Here is a 15,254-nt window from a genome sequence, read left to right as displayed (position 1 = left end):
CTCAGGAGTGTGGGGTGGGGACAGGTCCACCTGGGGAGTCCGGGTAGGAAGCAAAGCTTGCTTCAGGGATGCTTCCTGCAGGTAAGCAGGAGCATAATGGAAACTGAGCTACTTCAAGACTGTGCCTATAGCCTCTGGACTGCCTACCCTGTACCCACATAAAGTCTGGTGCGCTGGAATCTCCCAGATGGAGACTTCGAGCCAGGCAGTAGAAGGAGCCAGGCTAGGCAGTAGAAGGAGCACTGCCTCAGGAGTCATAGGACTGGTTTCCAGCTCTGGTTCTGCCGTGGCTCAGCCCTGGGGCCTCTGCAACTTGCTTAACCGCATCTGCAGGTGATGACCTCTTCCAGTCTAACACTGACTCCTCCCGAGTCCCCCTCAATTACAGTGAAAATTGGCGATCGTTTCCCAACTCTCTCCCACAGAGACGCGCTGGAGCACTTACAGGTAAAAGGCGACCTGTGGCCCTGGAGGTTGTGTGCCTGTGTGTGTGAGAGGTGGCGGTGGATCTTTCATTACCCAGCACTCCGCGTACTTGCCTTTTAGCCCTTCCTCTCCCGCTTCTCTCCTGGCCTCCCAGTGGCCGTCAGGGGTCCCTGCAGACATCGCTTACCCACAGTGGTGGGGTGTGAGAGTTAACAGGGGTTCCTGACCTTCGCTGTAAGTAGAAGCTCTCGAGGGACGGCGTTATAGCTGACCAAGAAGAGACCGTGACTAACGGCATGAATTCCCTGAAGTGCGATTTACAAAGTTTTTGCATGGAAGTCGGGGCTTGGCTGGGAGGGCAGCCAAGGGAACAGAGCGGGTGGAGCGGGGGAATGGGGAACTCTGTCCTGCAAGAATAAGGACCCCGTGGAGACTGGACACCTCTCTCCTGCAACTCGGGCCACACCACAGTGTCCTAGTCTCTAAACTTCTCCGGCTCTCGGTGACCAGTCACGTGTAAACCGCCCCTGGTGTCCAAGCGCGGCCCCTTCCGAGAGTGACAGCCTTCGGCCAGGTCGCCCAGCTCCGACGGGCGCAGGGACGCACTGCAGAGGGGCCGTGGGGGACGCGGGTGCCCGCGGCTAAGCGCGACCCCAGCCCTGCCTTGGCAGCCCCGGCCGGACCCACCCCGCCGCGGGGCGCCGGGCTTGGCCGTGGCTGCTCCCGCCCGAGCGGCCGCCGCCGCCGCCGCCGCCGCTGCTGCTCCCCGCCCCCGGGGTCCCTGGAGGCTCCGCGGCTGCCTGAGCGGGAGGTGGAGCCGAGTCCGCCGCGGCCGCGCAGGAGGGAAAGTTCAGCGACGGCGGCAGCGGCCGGAGCCGGGCCGGGCAGTCAGCAGGGCGCCTCGGGTGAGTCCGGTCCGCTCCCGGGCCAGCTGGGAGCGGTGCGCCGCGCGGGGGCGTCAGTGGCGCCGGCAGATCCCCATAGCCCCGCGCGCCTCCCTCGCGCCCGCCCAGCCCGCGACCTCAGGGTGGCTCGTGCAGCTGCGGAGGACTGTGCCGCGCCTGGCCTCCCTCCGCCGCTGCCAGCCGGGGGCCCAGGGCACGGGCAGGGGCCGGGGAGCGGTTCGGCAGGCCGAGGGCGCGGCGCCTCCAGGTGGGCGCGCGGGGACGCGGAGGGGGATTCCAGGGAGGGTCCGGGGTTGCTGCGCTCCCGAGGTCGGTTTGGCTTCACCAGCCTTTCTCATGGCCTTCCGCTGTCTGATTACTTTCTGCAAAACCCACTGAAAAGTAGCCTTTCCACGTGCCGCGCGATGACTGCTGTTATTGTATTATTGTGGCTGGGATGGAGAGGGTGGAGGGGGCGTGACGAGGGTGGCCGGTGGGCAGCGCGCTCGCCTGCCCTGGACCGCGCTCGTGGGGGATGTGGCTGAGGGTCACCGCTGTCCGAATATGCCCATGGGACCGTGCGATTGGTGGGGCAGAAGCTGTGCGAGGGCATGATCTTGGGGTGGGGTGGGGGTTGGAAGGGCAGGGAGGAGAGGAAAGCTGTAGGAAGCGGAGGTAAAGTTGTTTGTTTCCATCGCGCTTCCTGCACCTGCACTACTGTCAGAGATTTTGAAGTTATCTTTTCATCGATGAGCAAAGAATGGTGAGAAAGGAAGAGATGTTAACAGCACTGTGCCTGCCAAAACAGTGAGCCTCGGGAAATACTCATAAATGAAATACTAATAAAAAGGATAGAGTGGTTAAATTTCACAAACTCCACTTTTATTCTGATTTCAAAGCCTTGGCACAGTTTTTACTTAATGTCATTAGATACGTCTAGATAATATAGATAATGAACTGTAAAGATAATGAACTGTTCTTTCACGGGGTTTTGTTTTGTTTTTTAAACTAGAAATTTAAATTTAATTCTGTAGGATTTCTTGGATTTTGTCGACATTGTTCCTACAAGAAAGTCAAATTACCTTGGTGTTGTTACTTGCAACAGTGAGCATTAATAAGCCTGTGCAGTGCTGAAATGTTGCTAATTGGAGGGAGAAAGGTCCTTCAAACTTGGAAATAGACGCAGAAAGGCAAGATGAATTTTTATGTAAGCCTTAGGCATAAAAGGCAACTTGAACACGTTTTGTGATAGTGCATAATACCCAGGGGACTAGGTACTGGGTTCCAAGAAGATGGTCAATTCCTAGAAAGCAAGAGATGGGCCATACCCATTGTAAGATCACCTTACATATTTCATGATTCGTCTGCCTTGAGCTACCACACCATATGAACTCCATATAATACAATATCGAAATATTTTAATCCTGTTCATCTTTGTGTGCTAAAATCTGATATGTCTATTTGTAAAATGTATTAGTGGGTTTTAAAGCAGAATCTCCAACGTTTGGATTCATCCGTTTACATTACAGTGCAGTAAGCTTGTGCTTTGGGGTTCCAGAGACCTGAGCTCCAGGCGGCTTCTTCCACTTATTAATTGTATGACCTTGGGCAAGTTACTTACCCTTTCCTGGCCTTGGTGTCCTAATTTGTAAAATGCCAATAATACTCCTCACCTTATAGTGATGTTTAGCAGGAGGAAATTAGGTTTGGAAACTTAGCCTAGTGCCCGGAGTACACAGTATGCACTTCATAAATGTTGTCTTTTAGTTTTTTTTTTTTTTTTTGTCTTTCTTTACATTTAGGGATCCCCAACTCCAGCATGTTTCAACATTTAAAAAAAATGTAAAAATTCCTTCTTTGTAACCCTACTTTCCGTTCATGTATCCATTGACTATTTATTGAAGAATCTCAGGTGCTGCCTAGAATGGGTGCTGAAAATAAGGAGCTGAAACTTTGGGGCAATACCTCAGCTTTTTCTTGTATCTTCCTAAGAATCCATCATAAGTTCATATGATGATGAATCGTACTTACCAATCTTCATATTGCCCTAGCTCTGTTCTTAATGCCATGTTATTACATTAAAAAGAAATAACAGTGAGATCTGCAAGGGTCCTCATCTTTCCTATTTCCTCAATGTCTAACGCAGTGCCTGGCAGGGCATAAGGACTAAATAAAGATTTGTTGATTTAAAATGCAGAATGTAATGAAGTTATTCTTCGGGTCACATCCATCTTTTAATAATTCCTGATGAAAGGACCTTGAGATTTTAAATCATAGCCCTACTATATATTAGGGCTAATAGAGGTTATTACGGAGGCAAAGCTAAGGTAGACTTTATTACCTATTGATTTTGCACTCATGATGAAGCAGTCTTATAAAACCTATAAAACCGGGTTGGAGAGTAACTTCACCACTAGGGGCCTCCTCAGCATAGTGTATCACCCCAGGCTGTCATTTATTACCGTTATCCTGTCCTTTAAGGTAGCCAAGAAATTTAACTTCCTGGGTTCATGACATGGAATACTTTATTAGAAAAAGGGCAACTTTGTGTCAAAAGCATTAGCCAAAGGCCTAAAAATAAATGGAAGTGGTCTTAAATGATGGATTTGGTGCTATTTTTGAATAACTTTAGAGTTAAGGACTTAAAAGAGATGTAAGAATTTGGATTTGTATTTTATATATCCTAATTTTCAAACATATGATTTTTTAAAACGTTGAAAAAATATATATGATTTTCATCTAGTATTTCAGCGGTTTTCTTTGTATGTCTTTGGTACAGCTTACTTTTATCTTTGAATGTGTTTAAAAAGGTTTATTTCCTAAATAGGTATTTGTAGCACTCACAGCAATCTAAGTTGTTTTTCAAGCAATTTTATCTGGCTAGCAGAAACTTCTGGTTATCTTTGCTTTTTAAAAAAATGGCTCACAGCCAGCACTTTGGGAGGCTGAGGTGGGCGGATCCCTTGAGTTCAGGAGTTCGAGACCAGCCTGGCCAACAGGGCGAAACCCCACCTCTACTAAAAATACAAAAATTAGCTGGGCGTGGTGGTACGTGCCTGTAATTGTAGCTACTCGGGAGGCTGAGGCAGGAGAATCACTTGAACCCAGGAGGCAGACGTTGCAGTGAGCCTAGATCATACCAGTGACCTACAGCCTGGGCAACAGAGTGAGACTCAAAAAAAAAAAAAAAAAAAAATTGGAGCCACATTAAATCTCACCTTCAAAAAATGTTTTATCGCATTCCAAGATGCATCACTGAAAGGCACCTTTCTTCTGTGTGTTTTTGAAAAGACCTCTTATTTCTAAATTCTACTGTGAATGAAGTTAGTCAAGCTTGAGAATATTTACTGAACAACTCAAAGGTGTTTTTAGTTATTTGTGTTTTTATTTCTCAGATATAATTTGCTATTTGGTAGAAAAATTACTGACAGTGTATATAAACAAACGTTATTACTGAAAATATTGCCATATTATATGTAAATGAATGAGAACATTATATTTTCAGGTTTTCCATGAAATTTAATTCGAATGACAAACTAAATACCTTTAATCTGTAAGTAAAATTAGAAACAGTTAGACCCAGGTGTGGTAGTACCAGCTACTTGGGAGGCTGAGGTAGGAGGATTTGTTAAGCACTCAGGAGATCAAGACCACGCTGGGCAACATCTCAAGACCTTGTCTCAGAAGCAAATGAACAAAATCCAACCAAACTACAACAAAAATTTGCAACAGAGAAAAGTTTAGTGCATTGTAGGTCTTAAATCTTACCAGTGGTTTTCCTATCTTATCTAGCAGAATGTATCTGAGTTTGAAAAATTATCAGACATCCAATTCTGATTTTTACATGGCAGGATTCTACAATAACACAGTCCGGTTTTTGCACTCCTCCCCACTTTTTTTTTTTTTTTTTTTTTTTTTTAAATCAAGGTCTAGGTCAGTACTCTTAAGAGGGGAGGGTAAGAGGAATAACTTTTGGATGAAGGCTGTAGAACATTTTAAATATCATTTCCCTCTGATTAAGCTAAATGTTTTGGATTACTTTTAGGATTCTGTGCACATGAAAGGTTATAGAGATCCCATTTGCACAAACTAATGCTTCCCCAGAACTGCAAGAGTCTGGCTTGTCCTCAAACCCCCAGCTAGCAAAGGCCATGGTGTCTCCCTCCCTCTCCTTCATCTTCCCAGACTGAAGCTGGGTCCATGCCAAGATGATAGGTACAAAGCCTTATGCGGGATGGGACAATTTAGTTTGGGCAAGAGCTCCAAGCTGAACAAGCTTATCGATGGCTGAGTTGAGAGGAAATGAATGAGTCTTTAAACCTGGGAGTCATTTTTAGGAACCAGCACTTGGGAGGTGTGCCTGCACAAAAATAATTGTTTGCTAGAATTTCATGTTTTGAACCTATGACTTAGGGAAACATTACTTTGCTGCACAGATAATTTTTGTTGCTGTTTTTAGGCAATGCATAAAACGCATGTGGTTACCCTGCAGTCATATTTGATATTTTGTTTCATTTGCACACACAAAGGACATTTGAGTTGGTGGAGGAACAGAGGAACAGGAAATGGGGAGGAGGTAGATGTGAATTGTCCATGTATGCTGAGGGTCAGCCTTGTTTTTGTATTCTTAAGGCACATGGGCACACAGCACTACAGCTTATTACTAGGAATTGGCCACTGGTGATTTTTGTGCTATGTTCATCTATTCCGTTAATAAAATTACTAAAATGGTGGTCTTTGACTTAGGCTTTGTGTTCTCTCAAAAGTGACTTTCTACTTCTGTTTCTCCAACGTTAAAAACATGCTAAAGTTAATGTATCCGTCAATAGGTCAATATATGTACACAGGACTGTGCTAGGAACCCCTTCCTCTGTGGTAGACTGTTGCATGTCGGGTGCTCAGTCTGGTCAACAGAGAATGGGCTGAAGTTCCTGCAGGGCATGCTTGTGTGGCACAACCTGCATAACTTTGTGTGACACTCTCATCTGTAAAAGTGGTTAGAACAATGTCTGGAGCATAGTAAAGGTTATATATGTGTGTATGTACATTTTATATATCATATAAGATATATTAATACATAATATATAATATACGAATATATACTATTATTTATGATATATGTGATAATACATATCATATAAGATATAACATTTTATATTATATATCATATAATAATTATATCATTCATCATCATTATCATTATCATATCATATAAAAATATTATATATTATATGACATTGTATATTTTATGTAATATATACAATTTTTAAAAATGTTATATAAAATAGATATATAAATATACACATGTATTAGTCTGTTCTCACATTGCTGTAAAGAACTACCTGAGACTGGGTAATTTATGAAGAAAAGAGGTTCAGTTGACTCACAGTTCCACAGGTTGCACAGGGGGCATGGCTGGGGAGGCCTCAGGAAACTTACAATCATGGCATTAGGTGAAGGGGAAGCAAGCACATCTTCACATGGCAGCAGGAGAGAGAGAGCCAAGGGGGAAGTGCTACACACTTGCAAACAACCAGATCTCGTGAGAACTCTATCACAAGAACAGCAAGGGGGAAGTCTGCCCCTATGATTCAGTCACCTCCCCCAAGGCCCCTCCTTCCATATGTGGAGATTATAATTTGACATGAGATTTGGGTGGGGGCACAGAACCAAACCATATCAATATATAACTGTTGGTTGTTGTTATTAATGGTATCATTATTGACTGCATTGCTTTCAGAGTAGATCATTCTAGTAGTTGCAATAAGCTGGAACAGAGGATTCAGGTAAACTTAGTGCTTATAATAATGTTTGCAAAGCTAAGTAATTCATTTAAGTTCTTGTTTCACTTCTAACCACAATTATTCTCTTCCCATGATAAAAATGGCTAACGCTGATGCAGCCCTTAAATATGTAGCAGGTACTCTGCTTAGTGTGGTACATGAGTTCTTCATTTAATCAGCACAGCCACCTTAAGAACTGTGCACTCTTATTATCTGTGTTTTACAGATGAGAACGCTAAGGTTTAGGAAGCAAGTCAAGGTCAGCTAGTAAGTGTTGTAGCTGGGCCTTAGTCCATGTCTGCCTGGCTCCAGGATCTGAGCTCGTGACCTCTTTGCTGTCTTTTCCAGCATAAATACTCATTGAATTGGCAGCCTGGAAAATGTCTTGAGTTCTGAGGGTTAACAAAACATGCAAACTTGATTTTCCTTAGAGTATTGTATTTGTCTCCATTTCTGGGCATGATGGAGCAAGATAACAAAATAATTTTTATCAGAGGGTCTTCTTCAGTACTTTTAATTTATAGATTTGTGTATGTAGCTTTTTCTAGCAGCTCAAAAATACAATGTAGAGCAACATCTCTGTTTAACATCTAACTTCCAATCAAGGCATTTGGCAGGCATGTTATAAGCAGAAAGTATGAACAAGATCAAGTGTGTGGGTTGCAGAATATTAAGGTATTAAGGCTGGAGTCAACCATGCATGCATTCATCTATCAAACATTTTTATGCACCTGTTCTATGAAGGTACTCTGCTAGACACTGCAGGGAATACCAAGATGTGAAGACAGTGCAGGAGAGAGGAAGGGTTTGAGACTTTGGTGGTGGACAAACTGGGGTTTGAATTCCAGCTCTACTCCTTACTGACTAGGGGAACCTTGTTCCATTACTCAACATCTCTGAGGCTTAGCTTCCTCACGTGCAAAATGGGAATAAGAACACCTTGTAGGCTTGTTGCAACAATTAAACAAAAGGTATAGGTAAGGTTCCAAGCCACCAGGAAGTAGTAGGTACCAACCAATAGCAGTGTCTGTTTTCTTCTTTCTTCTCATCTCTCTCCTCTCACCCTCCCTCTTCCCTTCCCTCTTCCCACCTGCCCTCGACTGACAGAGTGGTGGTAGAGACAAAAGTAGCTAAAATCCAAGGCTGAGTGTAGTCAGTTCCTTTAGAATGTTGTTTTTGGTTCTCCCACCAGGGGCCGGGACAAACCTGGCAGCAGTGTAGGGTCCCTGTGACACTTGGTTGTTACCTAAACTGGCCAAAGAGGATGGCCAGGAGGCAAATGACAGCTTGGAGCCCAAGACAGGTACCTATGGTGTAGAATAGGGTTTGGGTACAAGAGTTAAGGGAAAAGCTATTTTAAGAAGAAGTCAAGAACTTAGGTCTCGTGGAAGTTGAAACAAGTCAGAAATGAAGTTAGAGTTCACGTGAACAGAAGGGGTTGGGGATCCAGGATGCAGGGGGATATGAGTGGCCATTTCTTGAGGGGTCCAAGGCTGAGTCAGGAGCTCAGCTGTGCTGCACTAGCTGCATGGTTTCTGCTGAAAAGCTCAGAGGAGAGCTGCAGCCTGATATATCTCCAGATTGGTGCATTGCCTCTTATGGACTTCTGGCTCCCTGGCCTCCCACTGCAGGATTTTTCCAAAGGCAGTACATCCCCCGTCAGTGAGTAGCTAAGTCAAAATTATTAGTTGTCTGGCAATAACTACTCGAGATCTTTAAGGGGCAGCTATTGTCACAGGAGAAATTAGCCTTTTTCCCCCAGTTGGGGATTTGGTTAATTACATCAGGTCTGTTTCACTATGATTCAGGGAGCCAGCTCCATGGAGGCCTGTGTAGGGCCCTGCTTGCAGTTCTGTGTATCAGTCTGTGTTGTTAGATCAGGGAGGGTCTTTAGAGAGATGTTCCAAGTGGTTTTATGATAATGAGCTGCCTTGTTTGGTGCCCAGGGTAGATGTTGTGTGTGGTAGGGAGGGAATGTGGATTTTACAAAATCATTACAGTTCAGAAACGTCTGCCTCAGCCAGGAGCAGGAAGCCTTAACTCGTTATTTATTATGCCATGGCATACAGGCATAAACCATCCCTTCTGTGAATAAGCGAACAGAACCTGCCCAGGTGCAAGAGAAGCTTGATTCAGGCTTTTTTTTTTAAAAAAAAATCCCAAAATTTAAAAACCGTATTGAATTGGAGAACAGTTTGTTTCAAGCAAGTTATTGTAATTTTCAAAAACCCATTTTGTGGAACTAGTAGAGTGTATTAAGATGAATTGTACAAACTTAAAAAAACAAACAAACAAACAAAACAGAAGGACAGCTTAGTGGGAAGAGGAATAGTCCTTGAAATGAAATCCAAGTTGGTTCAAATGGTTCTTGGGAATATTAGTATCATGAGCATATGCAAAGCACACAAATAAGTGAAAAAATCTGGGAACCAATGAACTGAATAAGGAAACAGTACCCCTGGTGAGTGGGCCTGGGAGATACAGTCATGCACAACAATCTCACTTTTTAACTCTGTGAACCTGGGCAAGTTCCTTAATTTTTTTTTTTTGAGATGGAGTCTGACTCTATTGCCCAGATTGGAGTGCAGTGGCATGATCTCGGCTCACTGCAACCTCTGCCTCCTGGGTTGAAGAGATTCTCCTGCCTCAGACTCCTGAGTAGCTGGGATTACAGGCACGTGCCACCGTACTCGGCTAATGTTTGTGTTTTTGGCAGGATGAGGATTCACCATGTTGGCCAGGTTGGTCTCGAACTCCTGACCTGAGGTGATCCACCCGCCTTGGCCTCCCAAAGTGCCAGGTTTACAGGTGCGAGCCACCGCAAGCTGCCTACTTAATGTTTTAGATTCCCGTTTCTCATCCATGAAATGCGGGGGATAATCATGCTTATTTTAGCGAGTGGTTTGCTGAGTCGTTGAGCTAATGTATGTAAACGCTGCAGCACATGGTAAATCCTTAATGTATGTGTCCACTGTTGTTATGGCGGAGAGGGACAGGAAAGAAACGAGCGTCAAGGAGCATTTGGAAGACGATGAGGAGCATGCTCTATTTGCTTTAGGCCTTGTATCTCCTGTTTCTATTCTTAGTTTTTTAAATGTGTAAGTTCTAGATTATTACAATCAAGTATGTCCTGAATACCTATTGTGTGCGTGTCACTATGATAAACTGCTTGGGTTTGGAAACTAATCCCAGGAATCCCTTGATACCTTTGAAGTTCTAGACTGAGAGAAATGACTAGGACCTGCTGTTAAATGATGAATTCCTAATGTCCCCTGGCTACTTTAATTAGTTACCCAAAAGATAATAGCTTTTCTGTTATTATTTACCATCTACTCTTTATACAAGAGGATAGGAAATGAATACATCTTTTTGGACCTCCATACATAAAAGTAACTTGAAATTTCCAGGTTACCTTTGAGTATCTTACATGCATAGAAGTAAGATTTTTTTTTTTCTCTGAGTACATTTGTGGCTACATAATGGGTAAACAAGGGAGGAGACATATTTTGCAGGGATATTTCTTTGGATGCACCTATGCCCTCCAAGTTGTCTAAAGCATGCTTTTTGGCAGGGAGATTTCTTTCGCCTTTTAACTAAACTTATGGCCCATGTATTTCTGGGTCTGAATAACAGGAGAGAGCTGAGTTTGAGGCTTTTTCTTTTGTTTTTTTCTTTTTTACTTCTCCTCCAGATGGAGGTGTAGACAAGTTTCTACAGTAGGAAACTAGCTTGGTGGAGACAGAACTCTGTAGCTGACTCACTCTGTGGCCATGAGCAAGTTCTTAATCCCTAAAGTAGGAATTTAATCAAATGCAAAGCAATGAAATTTGTGGACTGTGAATTGATTCATCAGTCCAGAGGGTGGCTGAAGCCAAAATCTGAGCAGAAAATGAGCTACTCTGTTGGATCGAGTAAGCTGGTTCAACATTTTGGGTCTGGGGTGCTCTCAAAAACAGCTTTCCTTTGTAGAGAACATCTTATTCATTTAAGTAATTAAAAATCCTGAGGGTTTTTTCCCATTAATATCCCCGGGTATAAAAAGGAATTTATCTAGCTTTATTGGACTTAGCATTTTGCCTTCTTCCAAGAACTAGTCTGCACCAGTGCTTGGGGCATTATTAGTGTGGATAACAGAGGCCTCAGAGAACACCTCCTTAGACCCTGTATGTAGAACCAGTATCTTCATGTTTGGTGTTCTGATGGAAATGCAGAACTACAGGCTTTTCTTTGCTTTCTCTCCCACTCGAGACACTGACCTCTTGAATCAACTGCAGGAATTATTTGCTGCCTAAGTACCAGGACTGTATTTTTTCCCTGTCCTCTCAAGATGGTAAGTTTTATTGACGGACACAGGGTAACAAGTGACAATTTGCACTTTTCACTGAGGTGGGATGGTGGTGAATGTGGGACCCTTGTAAAATTGTCTGGTTGCTTGAACGCATGAGAAGGGGCTTCTCTGGCTGGTGGAGCTGGCCACCCACTAAGGTGAAGGCATGTGGGACGCACTGGCTTCTTTAAACCCCTTTCCCTGATGTCCACAAGTGACGGTTGTGTTATTCTCAGGGCAGATGACACGCCAGTGTGTGAAATCGCCAGGTATTGCTATTGCTCTCCATCATGTAGGAAAGAAGGGCAGAGAATGAATAGCAAAGCTCTGAATGAAGCTGACCATATTCATTTATTTAATTTACATGAGCTAGAAATCTTTGAAATGGCAAAATCGTGCATTTGAAAGAGATACTTCATTCCTGGAGGATTTGTAGTTTCATTTAATAATCTTGTCAATAACATGTTGGAGTTGGAATTAATGAGAGAACCAGTGATTAGCAAAAATCATTGGTTAGCAAATCATTGATTAGCAAAAAAATAGCATTAGCGTTCTGCTAATGCTGTTATTAGCAGAAATAATAGCATCTCTGAGATCATTTGATCTAGCAACAGTATTTTGCAGAAATAATAGCAGGTTTGAGGTGATCTGTACTATCCATCTAATTTGAAGATGAGCAACAGAGGCCCAGAGAGGCTAAGTGACTTACCTAAGATGACCCAGCTACTTAGTGGAATGAATGATGCTGTTAAGAATAGAACCCAGGTTCCTTATTTTCATCAATCTGCACTTGATGCGCTCTGCAACATCATTAGGTACCATGGCCAATAGGCAGGCAATTTTAGGTGCCCCTTATAATAATGAACTACCAAGATGCCTGCTCTCAAGTTGTTCAGAATATAGTTTTAGACTTCTGTTGTATGCTTGGTGTTGTGCTTGATGCTGGAGTTACATAGATGAACAGATGGGAGATTCTGATCCCAGGAGCTCACGGGAGATTGAAATACAAGAAAAGGAATATATTGCTATGCTAGGGCTTACTGACCCTTGGGGCATCTGAAACTGGTCCAATTGTCCCATAGAATTGATGTTTATGGCTTCTTTTGAATAAACATAGAAAACTTAAGAAACTTACATTTGTCTTATCTGAGTTCCTTTCTCAGAAAACCAACCCTCAGGACTCCCAGATAGTGTCAAGGAGCTGAAACTTACCAGATCACCAAGTCTGAACAAACACCAGACCCTTCATCTACCGTAATTGCCTAAGTGACCACTTGCTTCCTGTTGGCCAGCTCCTCTTCCTTACCCCTCCCTCATTCCTGCTTTCCTGTGCATACTTACATTCCTTCCCTGCTGCATAAATGCCTAATTTTAGTGGGTCAGGGAGATGGTATCTGATGAAAACCTTCTTCCCCGGCAATATGTGTTTTCTTGGAGATTGGCTTTCTGTGCTGTGAGCAGCAGGACCTGGACTTGAACCCCTGGCATTTCAGTCACACGTATTCCCTGGGGGTGGTGAGCCCTCACTGCATACTTCAAGGCACAGGGGTGTATTTGTATTTCCTGTTTATTTTACAACATCAGAAATGGAGATGGTGGCAAAAAGCTTCATGAATCAAATGGACTCTAAATGACCTTAGCTTCATCTGTACACATCCAGCTAGTGAATTAAAGTTTGAAATTCTTTTTTCTCTGTACTTCAAATTTATGATCTTCCTGGAAACACTTGGTAAGATTAGTTCTGAGGAGTTTCTTTAGGGACACAAGTAAAAAATGGAATTGTATGCTTTGATTTGATCATTTACATATTGTGTGCATGTATCAAAAACCAAATGTACCCCATAAGTATGTACAGTTATTATGTATCAAAAGTGGGATTGTAAGTATCCAAAGAGAGATAAGATGTGGATATGGGTATCATTGTATCTAAGTCAAGGGTTGAATAGTTGGTTTTTCAATTAAGGCTTGTTTTTCTTCTGGTCATGTGGAAATGGCAGAAGATTAGGAAATTTTTCTATGTGCTAAACCCTATTTGAAACATTCCATTTGTAGAATTTATTTTTTCAACACGTACAAAAATGCTTGAGGAACTGAGGTTCACATCGATGGAATACTTTGGTCAGACGACTGTGACAGGCCGAACCAGCACTGGAACAAATATCTGTCTGTCTCTAAAGCTTTTACTCCCAAGACTGCTATGGTACCTCTATGGGTACCAAGAGTAATACATTACGTGGCAGTGGAAGTTTTAGCTGTGTTTACATTATATTTGGACCAGATTATAGATTCCTGGAGTATAGGAACCATAGTTTACACAGTTTTATAATGTCTTCTCAGAAGTTTGGCAAGTATAGTACAGTGTGTAGGCACAGTAGGTTCTTGATAAAGGTGTGTGTAAAGAATAAATGTAGCAATTTAATAGTTGACATGGTTAATAAGAAACTGTGTTCATGAATAGACAAATCACATTCAAGGATCCCTGTATTTGAGTGTAAATCTGACCCTGGAGAAACCAAACAGAAAACTTACCTTTAGAAATCTCTTTTACTATAATTTTCAGTTTGTAAGCATGCCTGTTTTCAACTATATTCCTGCATACTATGTGTTTTCTTAAAAGCTACCTATAAACAAATTATATATTCATACTCTTGTGGCAGGCTGGCTGGATTTAATAGAGGCAGGAAGGCTTCCAACACATTAAGTGTTCTTGAAGGTAATAAAAAGGAGGACTAAGTACCTAGCTGAAACGATTATGAGAGACGTGTTGGACATCTGGACTCTCTGGGATTCTGACATCACCAAAAGTGGTTAAGAAAAGATGGTTTTGAGAAACAACAAAGATGATCTATTTGAACCAAGTTGTTTTATTCAATCTATGATGTGGGTGTATTTGTGGTCTGCTGAGCTTGAGGACAGGACTAAATAATGCACTGAGCTTCTGTGGTTGAAGTGGTAATTTTAAAGAAGGTGGCTGGTGTTCACAGTTGGAGTCTGTGAGGTCTTACATTTAATGATTATACCTTTCCCGTAGCCATCTGTCTTTCTTTTTAATCAGCAATACTCCTTATCGAGCCTGATTTGTGCACATGGATTGCACCCTTATACTTGTTAAATATTAAAGCATTTTTTTCTCTCGTGTGAAGTCTAATTAGGCAAAGTATTCGGGGCAAGCCTGGCATTATCATTCAGAATAATTGTCTGGTCATTACCTACAACATACCTCAGCTTTTTGGATCATTTGTCTTTTTTTTTTCCTTTCCTATTAGAGTGCCAGTGTACCAAATATATTGCATAAAAATTTGATGAAATATTCAGTACTATTGGGCCACTGAGAGAAATTATGCTACAAAGATTACGAAACCTCTAAAAACTGTGTGGAGAAATTTATCATCTGTAGTTTGCATTTTTTATGAATCAGACTTCTGAAAAGTTATATAGATTAGTTACTTGGTGGCATTAATTTTATTCAATGGAGCCATCATAAAGTAGCTTTAAATCGTAAAAAATATAAATTACAACGACGTTGGGAAGAAGAAAAAAACCAATCAGTAAGTAGTTACGTTTTATACGTGCTGATGATGAAAAGAGTATTTTTAGATATGAAAACACCATCACTGAAAAATCCATGTGGCGAACCCTTACTTACTTTCTCAACTTATCTATTCTGTGCAGTCTCATTCAAAAATATATTTGCATCGCTGATTTAGCAGCAAGTATTTTGTCTGGACAGGGCCAAAAGTAAGATTATGAATCACTCTAGTATCTTTGGTAAGTTATCTGATATCATTTTCAGATGATCGTCCTAATGAGTATGGTCGTTTCTTGAGATGTTCA

At 42.5% G+C, this 15,254-nt stretch overlaps 1 protein-coding gene across 18 annotated transcripts in view; it reads left to right on the top strand.

The window, feature by feature from the left end:
• Positions 1-207: 207 nt before the first annotated feature.
• Positions 208-15,254, top strand: part of CSGALNACT1 (chondroitin sulfate N-acetylgalactosaminyltransferase 1) — a 360,001-nt gene continuing 344,954 nt past the window's right edge. For 14 of the 18 annotated variants that reach the window (XR_012417113.1, XM_045397983.2, XM_065518969.1 and 11 more), the window contains exon 1: positions 1,240-1,331. The gene's annotated coding sequence lies outside the window, so the exon portion shown is untranslated. Of the gene's footprint in view, positions 448-1,239; positions 1,332-1,437; positions 1,579-15,254 lie in introns of those variants that run through there. The other 4 variants (XM_045397975.2, XM_074000393.1, XM_045397978.2 and 1 more) reach the window with 2 other exon arrangements.

This window comes from Macaca fascicularis, chromosome 8 (assembly GCF_037993035.2).
Source record: "Macaca fascicularis isolate 582-1 chromosome 8, T2T-MFA8v1.1".
Taxonomy (NCBI): domain Eukaryota; kingdom Metazoa; phylum Chordata; class Mammalia; order Primates; family Cercopithecidae; genus Macaca; species Macaca fascicularis.
Note: the sequence above shows the minus strand (reverse complement) of the source record. Positions and strands in the feature narration are given on the sequence as shown.